At 39.5% G+C, this 16,678-nt stretch overlaps 1 protein-coding gene across 5 annotated transcripts in view; it reads right to left on the reverse strand.

Annotated features, from left to right (window-relative positions):
- The window catches only part of nlgn1 (neuroligin 1), a 440,050-nt gene that overhangs the window by 402,942 nt on the left and 20,430 nt on the right, over positions 1-16,678 (reverse strand). Inside the window, exon 2 of one of the 5 annotated variants that reach the window (XM_036141618.1) lies at positions 14,224-14,260. The exons of the other annotated variants lie outside the window; for them this stretch is intronic. The gene's annotated coding sequence lies outside the window, so the exon portion shown is untranslated. The remainder of the gene's footprint in view (positions 1-14,223; positions 14,261-16,678) is intronic. 5 annotated transcript variants of the gene reach the window in all.

Genomic DNA, 16,678 nt, shown 5'->3' on the forward strand with positions numbered 1-16,678 from the left:
CGGTATAAATTTTCCGGCCCGCCGAACAATTTAGTCCGGTCCGGTGGCCATGCATTATCATTATCAAACGGCTGTATCTGCTCGCTGCACCGACCGATCTGCACCAGATTTGTTGTGAGTAATGGGGGAACGTTGCCGAACGCGTTTGTGGGAATCGCCCGCCGGCCGGCACCGCAGCGGTGGCCAATAGGCCGGAGTGCGCTTGGCTGCGAGGGCCGATCGACGCCGCTTGCGGCTTTAACATCCTTCATATGCGGCCTATCAGCGTACCTCGAGTCGCTGTTGCACGTTCCATAACAACAATGTTTAAAAACCATGGTTAGGAGACGTCTTAGACTTGGAAAAAGCAGTCGTTTTACGGAGTAAAGTGCAATGGAATGTTACTGCTTCATGTCATACATCACACGTCACGGCATGTTCCTACAACGAACTTGGATCAATAGTGACTCGACTCGGACTTGACTCGGATGAGTAGTGGACTCGACTCGGACTCGACTCGGATTTTTTTTTTAATGACATGGACTTGACTCGGACTTGAACACTGGTGACTCGAACCTGGACTCGGACTCGAGGCATAGTGACTTGACTACAACACTGGTATGTATGTGTACTTTCCTACAGCAAACTTACCACCTGCACTCACAAACCTAGCATCCCTGGACCATGGCACTCAAATGGTGCGTTCAGACCAATGCCTCAACTTGGACGCTTGTGCACATAAAAGTCAGACCCGCAGTCTAGAGCCACAATGCTCTGATGGCGTGTCTGGCAAAGTGGCGCCCGTTGGGAGGAGCAACCATGTTCTTTTGCTCTGCTGGACTCTTTGTATATTTGCGGATGAAATCAAGAGAGTAGCTTGGCTTTATTTACTGAATAATATAACATAATCTGCGCCTTGTCTGAATCACAAATAATTCAGAGGTGTGTTGAGTTTGGTGAGTTTCACTACCTGCAGGAGCTCCTCGCTGATGACATGCCCACATCTCCACCCAGGTCAACTACAGGCTGTAATGTTCTGTTCTGGTTTATGTTATTTTAGTTAAAGTTAGTTTTCCTGTCTTGGATTAGTTTGTATGTTACTTTGGTTCAGTATTTTGTCTAGTTCAGTTCTGTCCTGTTTCCTGCCACTTGTCCTGTCACTCTTTCAGCCACTTCTTCTCCTTCTGATTAGTTCCACCTGTTGTGTTTAATTAGCTCTCCCTCTCTCCTTTGTTCTCCTGCCTATTTATACTTGCCTCAGTTCTCTGCTCCCTGCCAGAACGTCATATGTGTTGCTTTCCTCATTCACCTGTCCGGTAAGAGTTTCCCAGCATTCTTGTTATCTGCCTGTCTGATTTCTTTTCCTTATCCCATTGCCTATTTTTTGAGTCTGCCCAGTTCGTCAATTTTTGTTTTTGCCTTCCTTGGATGTCTTCTCTGTACCTGGCTGTGGATTGTTTTCTGTATACCTGCCTGATCCTCCCTCGTCATCACTCCAATAAATCCTGTGAAGCATAAAACTCTAGTGTCTGGCTGAATACCGGGGGTTATCTTCTGATCACAAATCATTACACAGGCACCCCATTTCAACTGGAGAGCATCTGTCCATCTGTGTCAGGTTAGTGGGCATCATCTGCGCAAGATGTGCGTGAAGCGCTGCGAGACGTCTCACAGCCCCTTGAGGCACGTCCACCATAGACTTTGCATGTAAATCAATTGCCCATGACGCTCAAAAAGCGTTTGGTCTGAATGCATTATTAGGCCAAATCAGCATGCCATGGGATAAAAGTTGTGTGACCTCATACCTCTGCTGTTTAAAATGCTGAAAGATGAAGCCACTCTGCTGTATATAGATCCAACTTTTTTAGGACACATGCTGCCACCATGATGGAACCCCACCATGAAAGATCTGTGCATGCTCAAAACCCTCCATGACCTTTCATTCTACACTGTACTACACCCCGATCAAAGCTAAAGGCGATCCGACGAGTGTGTGACCTTTTTGTTTTTGGTGGCAACTTTTCTTTGGGCCAGGCAGCATATAATGAATAATTACAATAAGAATAACGAGTCTGTGAGTATACATCTAAAAAAATACTGTGCCATGTGCAGTATATGAGTTCTGATGCCTTTATATTTAGAGGAGTACGTCAACATTTCTTAAGTTGATCCTTGAACTGTTTTAAATAGGTTGAAAAGAGATATCCATCTGTTTTCACAAGAAAAACTAAATACACAATAAATTGCTTTTTCATATTTATTTAATTAGTGAAGACATATCTACCATTGGTTTGAGACCAGTTTTCTTAGGTTTGTTTTCACTGTAATTTCATTAGAGGCATGCAGCAGTGTGTCAAGAGGTAGCAATGTGCCAGTAATAGGGAGGCATTAAGGCAGCAAACACCTGCAGTTTCCCATCTGTCAATCCTTGCTTTCACTTTAACACATTTGTTTAGTTATATCAGCTATGTAGCTTCCACATGCAAAGCGTCTTTCCAAAGGAATTATAAACTGACAGGCTTCTTCTCAAACCCTCCTGCCCAAACAGAGACACTGACAGCCACAGGCCCTCCTACTCCTCCTCCCAAAAATCCTAATTCTATTTAAACCACTGTTTATTGACACTGATGCACAAAATGATCTACACACAAACAAATGTAAAACATCTTCAACACTTGCAGAGTAATCACAAGCAGGCAGAAAAGAGGCAGAGTGGGTGCTGTGAAGGAATCCATCTTCATTGATTGTTCAGTTATTTGGTTAATGAGCCTGTAAAAATAGCAGCATTTTCCCACAACAATGCTGAAGCAACTAAAATGACATGATGCTCATTATGAACACATAAGCTAGTGGAGGACACAATTAACTAGCAAAGTACTTCTCAATTTTGGAGCAAACCATAAAAAAAGGCCATTATATCTCACTCATACCACTTCTCTAGGTTTGTATTGTTATTGGGCTGCAGAAAGAGATTTTTTAACATACAAGTCAACAGCTAATTTATAATGAAAGAAGTTGAGCAAAGTTGAGTTATGATTCATAATTACCATTTAGTAACACTTCATTTCATTAACTGCCATTATCTTGTTAAAAAAGACTCAAATGCAGAAAGACATGAAGTATGTGAAATAAGGAAAATCAAAGCACAAAATGAGAACCCAGAAGTGCACCAGAACTTTAAAAGCCTGAGGCAATTTGTTAACAATGTGTGAAGGATTGACAGTGTTGACTGAATCAAGATGCATTACAGAAGGATCTGAAAGTTAATAAAGAAACCCAGAAAGACAATAAGTGGATGGAAAACAAGTCAGTGACTAAATATGGGCTGGAACTCTGATGGTGAAAGAAGTCCAGCATTCATTGTCCATCATTTGTTCCCTGGTGAGGATACTGGTGCACTGCATGAGCTTTGTTTCCCCACCATATACAGCCCATTTTAACCATGTGACTGGTGGAGTTGTTGCTGTACGTAAAGAAATAAAAATTTGTAACATAGGAATAAGCTAAAATAATATGCATCAGCAGAATATGATAAATTTTAAACTGTGGGTGTGATCATAGTAGTTTAGACCTGGTCACCCGTGATCTTGACCTGCCACACTGCTCTCCATTCCACATTAAAGTAAAACGTCTTCTCTGGATGATTGTGACATCATCCAGAGAAGACGGCTCACCCGCTACTACCATCTAATGTAGAACAGATTACTAGATCAATGTGTGCTTCTGTGCTTTTTTGTTTCTCTTATTGTGTCTCTGTTCTGTCTTCTGTAACCCCAGTCGGTCGAGGCAGATGACCGTTCATACTGAGCCCGGTTCTGCCGGAGGTTTTTCCTTCCCGTTAATGGGTGGTTTTTCTTCCCACTGTCGCTTCATGCTTGCTCAGTATGAGGGATTGCAGCAAAGCCATGTACAATGCAGACGACTCTTCCTGTGGCTCTACGCTTCCCCAGGAGTGAATGCTGCTTGTCGGGACTTTGATGCAATCAACTGGTTTCCTTATATAGGACATTTTTGACCAATCTGTATAATCTGACCCAATCTGTATAATATGATTGAACTTGACTTTGTAAAGTGCCTTGAGATGACATGTTTCATGATTTGGCGCTATATAAATAAAATTGAATTGAATTGAATTGAATTGAACTCTTCCCATACTACCTCGCCATCACTTCCTCCCACCTGATTCATCTGGGACTGTTAAAGAATGCTGCTGTTGAAGGAACTTATGGAAGGGAATAGGAGGAAAAATAAAGGAAACTCAGAGACCCATAAACTAAACGCACAAAAAAAGAACACACTAATAGACTGGTTTCATCAGGTTAACTTAAAGAGTGGATGATTCACAGTGACAAAAGTTACAACTGTTGGAATTTCAAATTTCAGCAAAACTGCCAAGTTGTAGATAAAATGTACATATAAGCTGTTTGCAAACAGCCCACAAAACATTAATATCAAGATATGAATAAACATCTATGAATATTGGCACATTGCTGCTGCAGTGTGGGAAGACCTGACGAATACATGGATTTGATCCAAACCCAAACACCTGAGGATCATGGCAGAACCGCCTGCCTCTTTACCCAATGGGGAATTAAAAACAAACCTCATATGTCCTCAACTTGGGAAACTGTAATTGTGTGAAGTACTAAACAAGTCACCTCCCTGATAAAACACAACCCAGCTGCCTGTGGTTTCTGTAATAGTTGCACTCTGATTTAAGTTTCATTAAACAAAAATTAAAGTAGAGGATACAATTTAAAAGAAGAAAACAACAATTTATAGCTTAAAAGCTGTCCCCAAGGGATGGCAAATTTAACAAAAAACAATTTCCATGGAATAAATTCAAAGGGGAATCAAAATGTCTTTGTAAGAAAAAACACAGATAACAGCAGAATTCTACAATTAGAAAAGCATCCACTTTAAATCACATATCTTGAATTTGTAAATATCAAGACATAGGCAAATTAATCTGGGTTTTCATTAGACAACATCACATGAGGAACAAATAAGAGCAGTTAAAGTCTGCCATATATTTGCCACAGCTGCCTCATGGAAACCAGGTTCAGGGGTGAAGCCAGTTGATAAACAACAGTCATTGAAATTATGACATTGGATGGAAAGCTTTAAATTTAAAGAAAAACATGCAACAATGTGGTTGAGCAGCACATGGTTGACTCAGCATAAGACTAGATGATTCTGTATAATGGAAGAAGCTTCCTTCTTCAGTCTTTGACTTCAGCAAAAGCCTTCATATGCAGAGATCAGACATATATATATATATATATATATACATATATATATATATATATATATATATATATATATATATATATATATATATATATACCACGTACTTCATATAGTAGCAAACTAAGTCTTACAAATATTTTTGATTGTAAACCTATGGTGGCCCTGAGGTGCAAAGCGCTACAACATTAACAAAAGCACTACAACATTAACGAAAGCGCTACAACATTAAGGAAAGCACTCCAACATTAACAGAAGCGCTACAACATTAAGGAAAGCACTCCAACATTAACAAAACGGAAGATGTACGTCCCAGTGGGAGACCTAAGAAATCGCTGATTGGACTACATCTCGTTTTTACTTTTGAACCGGAAGTTATTCTGGCTTTACTGTGTTTTTTAAAAACATGAATGTTCTAGGTGATCCAAACCGTAAGATGCAGTTTAAAACGGCACTTAGTCTGTTTATAAGTTTCGCTTTTATTAATTATGCTTTTTTTTAACTACGTGCGCTGTGTTTCTGTGCCTCAACGCTCTGGTCTGCTCTTCTCCCAACCCTTCCCTCGGACCAAGGGGCTTTTATCAGCGGCCAGCCTTATCACTACATTTAATGTCTTTCTACTCCTACCAAAATGTCCCAATTAAAATCAATAGTAGAGTCAGTAGCTGTGTTTCATGCTCTTTTCTTTTTAACGACACAGAACCAGTGGCGCTTCGGTGAGCGTGGTGCCTTGGCTTTAATTCAGGTGCGCAAAATTACGTTACATATAATTTAGGTGCGCACTTTTACTTGTAACATCAGGAGCTTCAGCTCAGGCCCACTATTCATTCTCTTCCCTCTAAAGGAGCCCTTTACAGTCTTTATTTATGCATTTTCCCCACTGTTTATCCCTCACGCGCAGCGGACGAGGGTAAAATCGAGCAGCTGGGGATCATGCGTAAAGACGCAGCATGAACCCCTGTATGCCTTAAGGGTTGCAGCTGAGGGGAAAATGTTGGAACTTTTAGACTTGATTAAACTCCGCCTCATTCACAAATGAGACCAACATGGATAGATTAATGATAAGCTGTAGTTTAATTATCAACTACAATAACATAAAAAAAATCGGTTGCCGTTACAACACAACCATCATAACAAAGATTGTGGAAATAAAATTATCGTGTCTACCTTCAGCACCTCAGCGCCACTGTATAAACCTGTTGCTTTGAAAATATTATTTAGGTTACAGCACCAGCTAGGTAACTGGTTTATACTATTGTGTTTTCATATGTCTCATGTGTGTCTTCCTCTTCAACGTGTACACTGCACTGGTGTTCTTTATTATTTTCTACTGAACAAATGGGCTATCTGGGCCTAGTGTTTGCTGCAGTAGTCAAGGCATGGGCAAAAAGAATCGAAGCCGTCTTCCAGAAAGGATCTCTGTTTCTAACAATATAAGCATAGAATAGACTTTAAAATAGACTTTAAAATACTTCTGTTAGTCTATAAATCCCTAAATGGCTTAGCACCTAAATGCATTACAGACTTGTTATCAGTGTATCAACCCTCCAGACCACTCTGGTCTTCTGGCTCTGCATACCTAGAACACGAACCAAACACGGAGAAGCAGCATTTAGTTCCTATGCTCCACTTATCTGGAACAAGCTTCCAGAAAACTGTAAAAGTGCGGAAAGTCTGAGTTCTTTTAAATCAAGGTTAAAAACACATTTGTTTAGAATTGCCTTTGACTGTTCTAGTTAAACTGTTCTACTGTTTTTAACGTTCTTTTTTGTTTCTACATTTTATCCCTACCTGCTTTTATTCTGTTTTATTTTCCTATATTTTAATCATGTAAAGCACTTTGCATTGTCTCTGTACTGAATTGTGCTATATAAATAAATTTGCCTTTCCTTGCCTATATAGTGCTTCTTCAATTTTTAATCTATGCAACGGTTTGGACTTATCTATCTTAAGGTTTCATGTTGGAACGTTTTTTTACATTATAATGCACAGCTTCAGCACATCCAGATTTTAGCCCATGCACAACATCCACATCCCTTTTTGAGGGAGATAGATGCTATGGTTTGAATGGAAGTCACTCAAACCATAGCATTCATGAGTCTTGCACCAAACGGAGGTGTTTAGTGCAATAAATAAAGCATATAACTGGCAAAAAGATGTGTTTTGTGCAATTTTGGTGCTTCATAGCAGACAGTGTTTTTTTAAAGATAAGGCAGACAGTTTTTTTTAAACTTTATTACACCATAAACAACAGACGTTGGTTTTTGTCTATTCGTGGATTTACTCCCATTCACACCATAAAGTATACCCAAAAGGGGACAGCCATTTCTGTGAGAAGGAGATGATGTCACCCAGAACTTACATAATTTATTTTATCCCCTTAACTAAATACTAATTGTTAAATAGTTTTGTATTTAACACTTCCCAGAGTAACATACCCATGAACATTCATTGTATTGCCAAACAAATTGGGTCACTTGCCTATACACACACCTGAAGTGAAATGATATCTGATTTTTAACACGAACGCTTCAAAATGATGTCACTCCTCCCTTCTTAGCTATATGTTTCAGATTGGAAGGCTTTCTACAAGGTTTAGGAGTGTTTTTAATCTCTGCTCCAATTTATCCCTACAGCATTTTATCAGATTGAGGTCAGGACTGAGCAGAAAAGTCAATTTCCTCCACATATTACCTACTCATTCATGTATTATGGACCTTGATTTGTGAATTTGTTTGAAATCATATTGGAAAAGGTAGGGGCCATCCCCAAACACCTGAAAAACACCCTCACACCACACCCTGAAACAACTTTTAAACTTTACACAGTGTAATCAACCAAATGCCATTCTGTTGGCAACTTCCAAACTCAGACCAATTTATTCGATTGCCATACAGAGAGGCATAATACCTCAGAGAACATGTCTTTATTGCCCTGGAGTCAAGTGGTAGTATGCCTTACACCACAGAATCCAAAACTTTGTATTGCATGTCACAATGTAAGGTTCAGCTTTCTGGCCATGGAAATTCATTCCATCATGCTTTCAATGTACTGTACTTCAGCTAATCAAATGCTGCGGAGGTCTATAGCAACTGAACCTGCAAAAAAGGGCAACCTGTTCATAGAACATGCCACAGCACCACATGAACCTACTATTACAGTGTACACTAGCATAAATAAAGGTGAATGGAACTATCCAGTGAGAACCTAAAACAGTAAGCTCTTTACTTACACTGATCAACATCTTGGTGTGCAATGACTATGCAAACAAGTAAAAGAAATTAGGACTGAGCCTGTGTGGAGATTGCAGAGAAAGCAATGCCTGCAATGTCACTGCACAAGATTGTTCTATGGAAGATCAAGACAAAGACATTGTACATCCACATGGAAAACACAGTGAAAACAGTTAAAGAGCAGCTGTGCAACAGAGTGCACAAACACATTCAGGAACTGTTTATGCAAGTATATTGCAATTTTTTGCAGAATGCTGAAGGCAGTGACGAGAGGAGAGAACAGAATGAACAGATTATTTACATGCAGCTGAGCAGGCTGACATCACACGGTTAGCTTGATAATGTAATTTACCATTTAAAGTAGCCCTTTTCTGTATTGGTGGCACAACCGTACTGCAATCAGTCGCACTGGTAAGCCACTATTCCAGCATGTCTCCTGCCAAAATGTAAATAAAATGTACTGGATTATAATTCCATGAGAGGAGCACAGATTAGTCAGTGCTGTAGGAGCATGCAGCTTCAGTTGACTGCACTTTGCTCTGATATCATGCTGTGGGTGTACGTGTGTGGCTGCCAATTGCTCTCGTCATTCCCTCTCTGCTCTTTATCAGATCTTTCTGTAAAAGGCAATAACACTCTATCTATCTATCTATCTATCTATCTATCTATCTATCTATCTATCTATCTATCTATCTATCTATCTATCTATCTATCTATCTATCTATCTGCCTATCTGTCTGTCTGTCTGCACCATAAATAACTTTTCTTCTTTCCCTTTTAGGCTATATTTTATATTCAAATTTTAATTTTAAGAATGTTTTCATTAGAACATATTGGGGGGGTTTTCTGCCTTGTTTTTCCGCTTTCCTTCTCCCCACCCCTGGATCTTGCCTCAGCTGACTGCTGATTGAATGCCACTGGGTGTGCAAGGCAAATTTCACACGTGGCCGGGACTGGGAACCGGCTGCAAAATCCCTGCTCAATCTTCACCTTCCAACGTCATTACATTTCAACACCCCTCTGTTCTTCATCCTCACTTGCATTTCCTTATTTCTGGTCTATTTCTTCCCTCCTAAGCATTAATTCTGAGCTTTCTGGCACCCTACTTGGCTACCATTTCTATCTGAACATTTGACGCAATACTGCCAATATCATATATTCTGTTGTAAACCAGGTATAGTCTTTGTATTATCACAGCACAGGTTAAAAAATGTAAATGTTTAAGAAACTGCACCATTATACTGCTTCTTATGATCTTAAGTTATTTTAACTGGATACCAGAGTTGAGAGACATTTTGTTGCTAGGCTACAAGTAAAAACTGAAGAAAAAAGAGAAACATTATAAATAAAAAAATAAATTTTATATGTACAGACAAGTTATGTGTACGACAATATTAATAATGAAAGTATATGTAGCAGCAGGATGTATTGCAACAATGAACAAACCATATGATGATGCAGATAGTACTGTTACTTAGTGCTATAGAGATCACAGTGTCCATGTAAAGTGACAATACATTTGAGTTGAAGTCATGAACTAAGGGTGGGATATTCTGAATCAAGGTCTAATTACTGCCAGGAAAAATTATTTCTTCCTGCCAAAAAAAGGCACTTCAATAAAAACATGTGAAGTAGGTATCACAACATGGTCCAATCTAAACAAATCTTTAACTTTAAGAAAAACCTAAACTGAAGAAATTCTTAGAGAGAGAGAAATTCTCTCTCTCTCTCTCTCTCTCTCTCTCTCTCTCTCTCTCTCTCTCTCTCTCTCTCTCTCTCTCTCTCTCTCTCTCACACACACACACACCACTCCAATGATCACATAAATTTTTTTTATCTTTAGAAACTCATCTTTGACTTTATCAGCTATATTTGCATATTTTCGTTTAAAGAAAACACAGCTGATAAAATGTAAGTTGTACGTACTTTTTCCTCTGTTCAAGAATCAATATTTTGTGTAGCTCCCACTCCTTCGTCCTTTCTAAAAATTGCCCATTGTCTAACATCCATTTAATTTTACCCTCACTTCTTCACTTTTCATTTCTTCATTACCTCCTTCTCTGTTTTCTCATTTTATTCAGAAAGTTTCATTATCATATCTAAAGTTCATTGGCTCTTCATCCCATTCACTTTCTTGCCCTTTCTCCTATGTCCACTTTTCTCCTTCAGACCAAACGGTCTAAACTTCACTCCTTTGTCAGTGCACCCCCCCCCTCCATTTCTTTGACACCTCTCTTTCATCAGGCTCTTCCCTTTGCTCTCAATTTCCTCCTTCTCTGCTCCCCTAACCTCACGTCCGTCTCCTCACAGCTTTTCATCCTTCTCTTCGTCTCTCCTAATTTCAACTCCAGGCCGGTGCAGGGGTGGTGAAGCAGCGTAACAAATCCCTGCTGAATGGCCTCTGCCTGACTCACCGGACTAATAAGCTAAGATCAGCTGCGGCGGCCCGCAGCCACAGCGCTGCCATTTCACTTACGCTCAGTGACAGCCTTTAAAGTAACGTGCTTTTGTGCATGTGTGCGTGTGTATGTGGGTTTGCGGCATGTCACGGGGTTATAATTCTGTTTACCCAATCCCACAGACATGTGAAGACAAACAGCAAGTCCCCATAAGGACTCCATCTAGTCTTAGAGTAGGGAAGAGAGCTCATGATTAACCCAAGCACAGCTTTCAGAGCGTACAGTTGTTCTTGATCGCTTTCATGCCGCAGTCAGTTCCAACTCCCCATTTGCAAAATAGTTAACAAACAGGCCTACACACTCATGGTCAAAATGACACATTTTTTGTGTGCAAAAGGCTCTAAGAGTGACAATGCTTTTAAAATATGAATCAAAAACAAATATTGCCCTCAAACAACAAAACTTGCAATCAAGTGTATGCGCTCTTCCGATCAATCATTACACAATGCAAAATAAAAAAATACAGCACTCACTTCAGCAAATCAATGCTTGTCTTTGTGAACTATTACCTAGCTTTCATGCCAATGCCATTTGTTAATGTTTCTGCACAGCCTGTGTCAAATTGTCCTTCTTGCAAAGAGAATTGGATCCAGAATCAGAAATGCTTTGGTGTTCATTTTACTTTACTGTAACAGTTGCCTGAAATTCTTCTGAAACTTGAGCCTTTCCAACTGCACCTCCACCTATCACACACACAGACCCCTCTACCTCTTACATACTCTCACTCTCATCTTCCTCAGACCTCCTCCATCCGTGCTGGTAAATAACAACCCAGAATGATTGCTAACTGAAGATTTGTGTGAAGGATTGTCAAACAGATGCTCCAGGGAGTTCATACTCTGCTGGGTAGTTTGTAATGGGTAGTTTCTGCTTGGTTATCATAGCTAAAACAATAAAGTTTGGAGTGCTTAAATGACAGGTCAAATCAATCAAGAAAAACTTTAAAATTTAAAAGTCTGCACACTAACCAAGAGAGACATTTAAAAGAATAAATAAAAAAACAACAACTTGGATTTACTGACAGTTGCTGGTAGATAGAAGAGGAAACAACAAGAGTATTATGGGGGGGGGGGGGGGGGAGAGAAGGGATTTAAACAGAAATTTTAGGTTTTAAATTCTTTGTTTGACAGTTTTATATAGCATCTGAAAGTTCGGCCAGAGGTATTTACAATTGCACACTTTGCTGTTTGTGGTCTAAAGTTATAAACCTTTATCAATGCATCTATGATCAAAAGTGTGCTCATGGGCAACCATCATTTCAGACAACAGGATCCTTGGCTGTGAAATAAACCAGATTTAAAGACAAGATGGCTAAAACGGGTGGAGTTCCTGTCAGGTCAGTGCCACCTCTTGGTAGACATGGGAAGGCAAGGAATGCGTAACGGAGACAATAACCACTGTTGTTCACCAAGCAACTGGACCCTGAGACTTTTTTTTCTTAAAAAATGTTTTCCATCTTTCTGAGCATCTTTATTTTCATTCCAATAAAATTGTCTAGGAATGATAAAAGGAGAGAACAGCTGACATCTTTAAATCCTCCTGGATTCATTGAATGGGTAGTAAAAAACTATCACTAACATATTTCATAATGTACAGTCTTGACCAAAAGTTCTGACAGTAACATTTTAACATGCGTCAGCACATTTCTGTGTTCAGGAAATACAATATACAGCGGGTAAAATAAGTATTTGTGAGACTATCCGGCTGCTTTCTTATGCAGCAGTTGCGACAAGAAGTCATTACAACTTCCACACTAGAGGTCTCTTCTATGCATTCTCATCTTGAATTATCTCTTTAGAATGTCAGTAGGATGCAAGTTGGGGGGGGGGGGGGGGGGAGGATGCAAGTTGGGTGATTTACTGGGTTTCTATGTCTTTGAGTTCATGGAAAAGAATCAATATTTTTTTACTGATTTCCATTATGGATAACTTTTGTACTGATTTCCATAATGGATAACTTTTGTACCCCAACGATCGTCACTGGATCATTAACTTAATGGTTGAATTGTGACTGATTCTTATGTGGTTGGTGCTCTGACATCTTCCTAGTTAGTTGGCTTTGGTTTCTTGACCTTCTTGCTGACAAGTGACTGCTAGTTCTCTGCAGTGTTAGGGCTTGGGGAATTTTCTGGCAATAGGTTGGAAATGTGACTAATTTATCACTTCTGCGTCATGGAACACTGGGCCATTATGCCCAAACTCTATGGATTACAGACAATTTCCTACATTATTGGAGAAAAGGCTCCTGTAGAACAATTGGATCTGTAACGGTTGTTGCTGGCGAACCCGATATTCAGCCGGACACAGAGTTATATAAAAAGGTGTTTAATGAAAACAGGCAAAAAACAAATCAGGAGATGCACATGTCACTGATATTGAGTCCAAGCCGGTGGAGCACGGAGATACACAGAAAAACACGGTGGCAGAATCACAAGTGAGATGCAAGGAGATGACATAACGATCTGGCAGTGAGTGACTATGTGAGACAGGTATATAAAGGCAAGTGAACAGGTGAGCTGAGTTGGAACTTAATTAGGGAAAACAGGTGGGAATGGTCTGGGCAGATGAATGAACTCACTGGGGAGTGAACAGGGAGGTGACAGGGGCTGGCTGACTACTGAATGATGAATAGAACCCAAACTGTGACAAACTAAAACAGAAAACGTAAATCGTGGCAAAGTAAACAGAAAAAGTCCTCATTAGACCAAAAACCAAACTAAAAACAGAACCATACTGTGACAAGATCCTGTTTTCATATTTTTTCATATTCAGGCCAATGTTGTTGGAAAGAACTAGTCCAAGGAAGTGAGTTTCCTTGGACTAGAAGCAAAACCCACACATGAATTATACCACAATGTTTCATATTTGCACCACACAGGACTCAAGGTATCTTTGACCTTCACTTCAATGGACAACTGGGAATCCTACATGGTTAAATTGCACCCCCTAAGGGGAAACTATTCTGGAAATTGTTGGAGTCTATTAAACAGTCTGAAGCTTCATCACAGCAGCTGAAACTCTCACCTTGGAAGTTGTTAATGATCCAGAAAACATTTATTTTAGGTGCAACATTGTCAGCAGTATAACTATGTGGAGTGAACAGATGACAGATAAGCGGATTTATTTGGAGACAATTGTTGCTTAGACATAAAGACAATGATATCAAGCATGGCTGGCCCTTTGTTTTAGCAATCAATCTGCTATTTGGATTCATGAAGTTACTGCATCTGCCAGCTTTGCAGTCTCACAGTAATTAGCACAGGGTGTCTTGCAGGAAGAAGAGTTTAAATCATGCTGTCTACTTACGTGTATTGCAGCTGGATCCATGAAGCTCCAAGATTTGCTAAAAACATCAAGAAAACTATGTTATTCTGTACCCAAATGTCTGATGTCGTATGGGGTTCTGGGCCCCTGTGCTGAAATCACCTTTGTGGCTCTAACCTTCTACAACTTTTGTATACCAAATTTTAGCACTTATTTTTAGAAACAGCTTATCTAGCTGATTTGTCTTCACCAGTTCATATAGATAATGTATATGGTGTATAAATCCAGATTAATCCAGATTAACCCATATTACGCTGCATGGCAGACTCCTGGACCCATAAATAAAAACCTGAAGGGTTGAAGGCATGTATCTCCATTTCTCTTTACACTAAATATTAAAAATAATTTACATCTATAGTTGTTATGCTGCAATACAACCATGACTTGTGGTACTTGGGATGCTTTTGGTGTTAATGGGAGGAAATGTTGGTGACATCTATATCCAAATATGAATATATATAATTCAGTGCATTAGAGAAAGAAATCAATTACCCCTTGTCAGAAATTGATGGGAGGGCTGTGCACCAATGATCTTTGTTAAATGTGTGCAAGAACTCAGAACTTGGATCTAGGAATAACATCAAACCCAACTTAACTAAGTTCCATTTCAGTTTAAAGTTCAAGAACCATTACAATATGCTAATTGATACACCCAGCCAGTGTATATCTCTGAGACCTGTCCTTTTAAACACTGTAGTAATGTGTTTCTGTTTTTTTTACAGGGAGTTTTACAGTAGAGCGTGTGGAGGATGTAAACACCTTTTTAATCCCTATCATTATTTTTTATATACGAGGAAGTCATATTTGATTTGAAACCTGAGAAACCTTTCTGTTAATTTTTCCAACTTCAAACTTAAACAATTTATCGGAAAAATAAAACATAAATATGAACTGCATCCTTTAAACTACTCCGGCAAATAAACATTTTCTTTCTTCTTTTTTATTTATATGAGATAAAACAAACTTTATAGGTACTGCTCCTATATCGTATTACAATATATGTCAAAATCATGGAATTAGGAAAGCTGATGTGGTAATGATGCTTAAAAGATTGAGAACCGCTGCTGCAATTCTCTACCATGTACTGCAAATCAGATGGGCTATTTGGGTACGAATAACATCAAAATAAAAACTTTCATCTTCCTATTTACCTGTTCGCACATCATACTTAGGAGTAATGATTAAAGCACAGGTATGAAGATGTTAATTACCTTTTGACTGAATAGAAATTTAGATATATAAAGTTATTAAATTACACTGTTTATGTGCATGCCGCCCAAAGCAATGACACCCAACCACACTCATAAAATGGACTGAGAGATTGCCTTTAATAAAGTGGTGTCCGTATATGGCAGAATCCAGTAGGTGCGGCGAGTATCTGAGCGGGCAGTTGGGGGAAAACTAAGGGCCAATCCTTTCCTTCTGGCTTGTCAACACATAGAACATGTTATTTTAAACAAAGGCAAGGAGAAGGAGAAAACAGTTAAAGGAAAAAGGATTGAATAAGGGCTCACAGGAGACTTATGGCTTAGTCAGTCACTCAGCTAAACACTTTATCAGTCTGTACCGTGGACAGTCTCATCCATATCCATATTCTATTTTCTATCATCCATCTATATACAGCTCTCCTCCAGCTGCTATGCTGTGATAAAACCTCACCATCCTAGCATTTTTTGCCATTATTCGATTCCCATTGTCTAACCCTGTTTTAAACATCCACTCTCACTGCCTACAGTACAACAAACTCTCTCTCTCTCTCTCTCTCTCTCTCTCTCTCTCTCTCTCTCTCTCTCTCTCTCTCTCTCTCTCTCTCTCTCTCTCTCACTCACTCACTCACTCACTCACTCACTCACTCACTCACTCACTCACTCACACACACACACACACACACACACACCAGGGATTACAGAAGGGATTTATTTAGGAGGTGCTTATGACCATCGGTGGGATGCCTTCAGGTCTAACCGGATTCGACTTTCCTACTCTGGGAGAACCAGTTGGTCTAAGTATATAATGCTTGAAATGTGTGTTTTTTGTATGACATTTAGCTGATATTGCAAACAGAGATTTGCCAGTGTGTATCTGAATAAAGCTACTTGAGCTAGACAAACCAAATAATATAGAGACTAGTCACTTTCCTTCTCCTTTGTTCCATAAAGGGTGTGGTATCAACTTGAAATTCTGTTCTGTGTTGGATGTGAACAGGCTTTTTTTAACCGGTGCAGATAAACACGAGGGTCTCTGGGCTCTGCCCCCTATGGTAAGACAGGAGGTTTAACATTACTGGCTTTTATTAATCCCCCTAACTTCTCATGTCAGTATGGCTTTTCTGGCAAAAACCCATTTACATTCATATTAATCATGGCTTCCTTCAAACAGTCTCATGACAATAACAGAAAGAGCAGTGGACACTGGTGATATTTGGCATTTGTGTAAT

This window comes from Fundulus heteroclitus, chromosome 9, assembly GCF_011125445.2.
Source record: "Fundulus heteroclitus isolate FHET01 chromosome 9, MU-UCD_Fhet_4.1, whole genome shotgun sequence".
NCBI lineage: Eukaryota > Metazoa > Chordata > Actinopteri > Cyprinodontiformes > Fundulidae > Fundulus > Fundulus heteroclitus.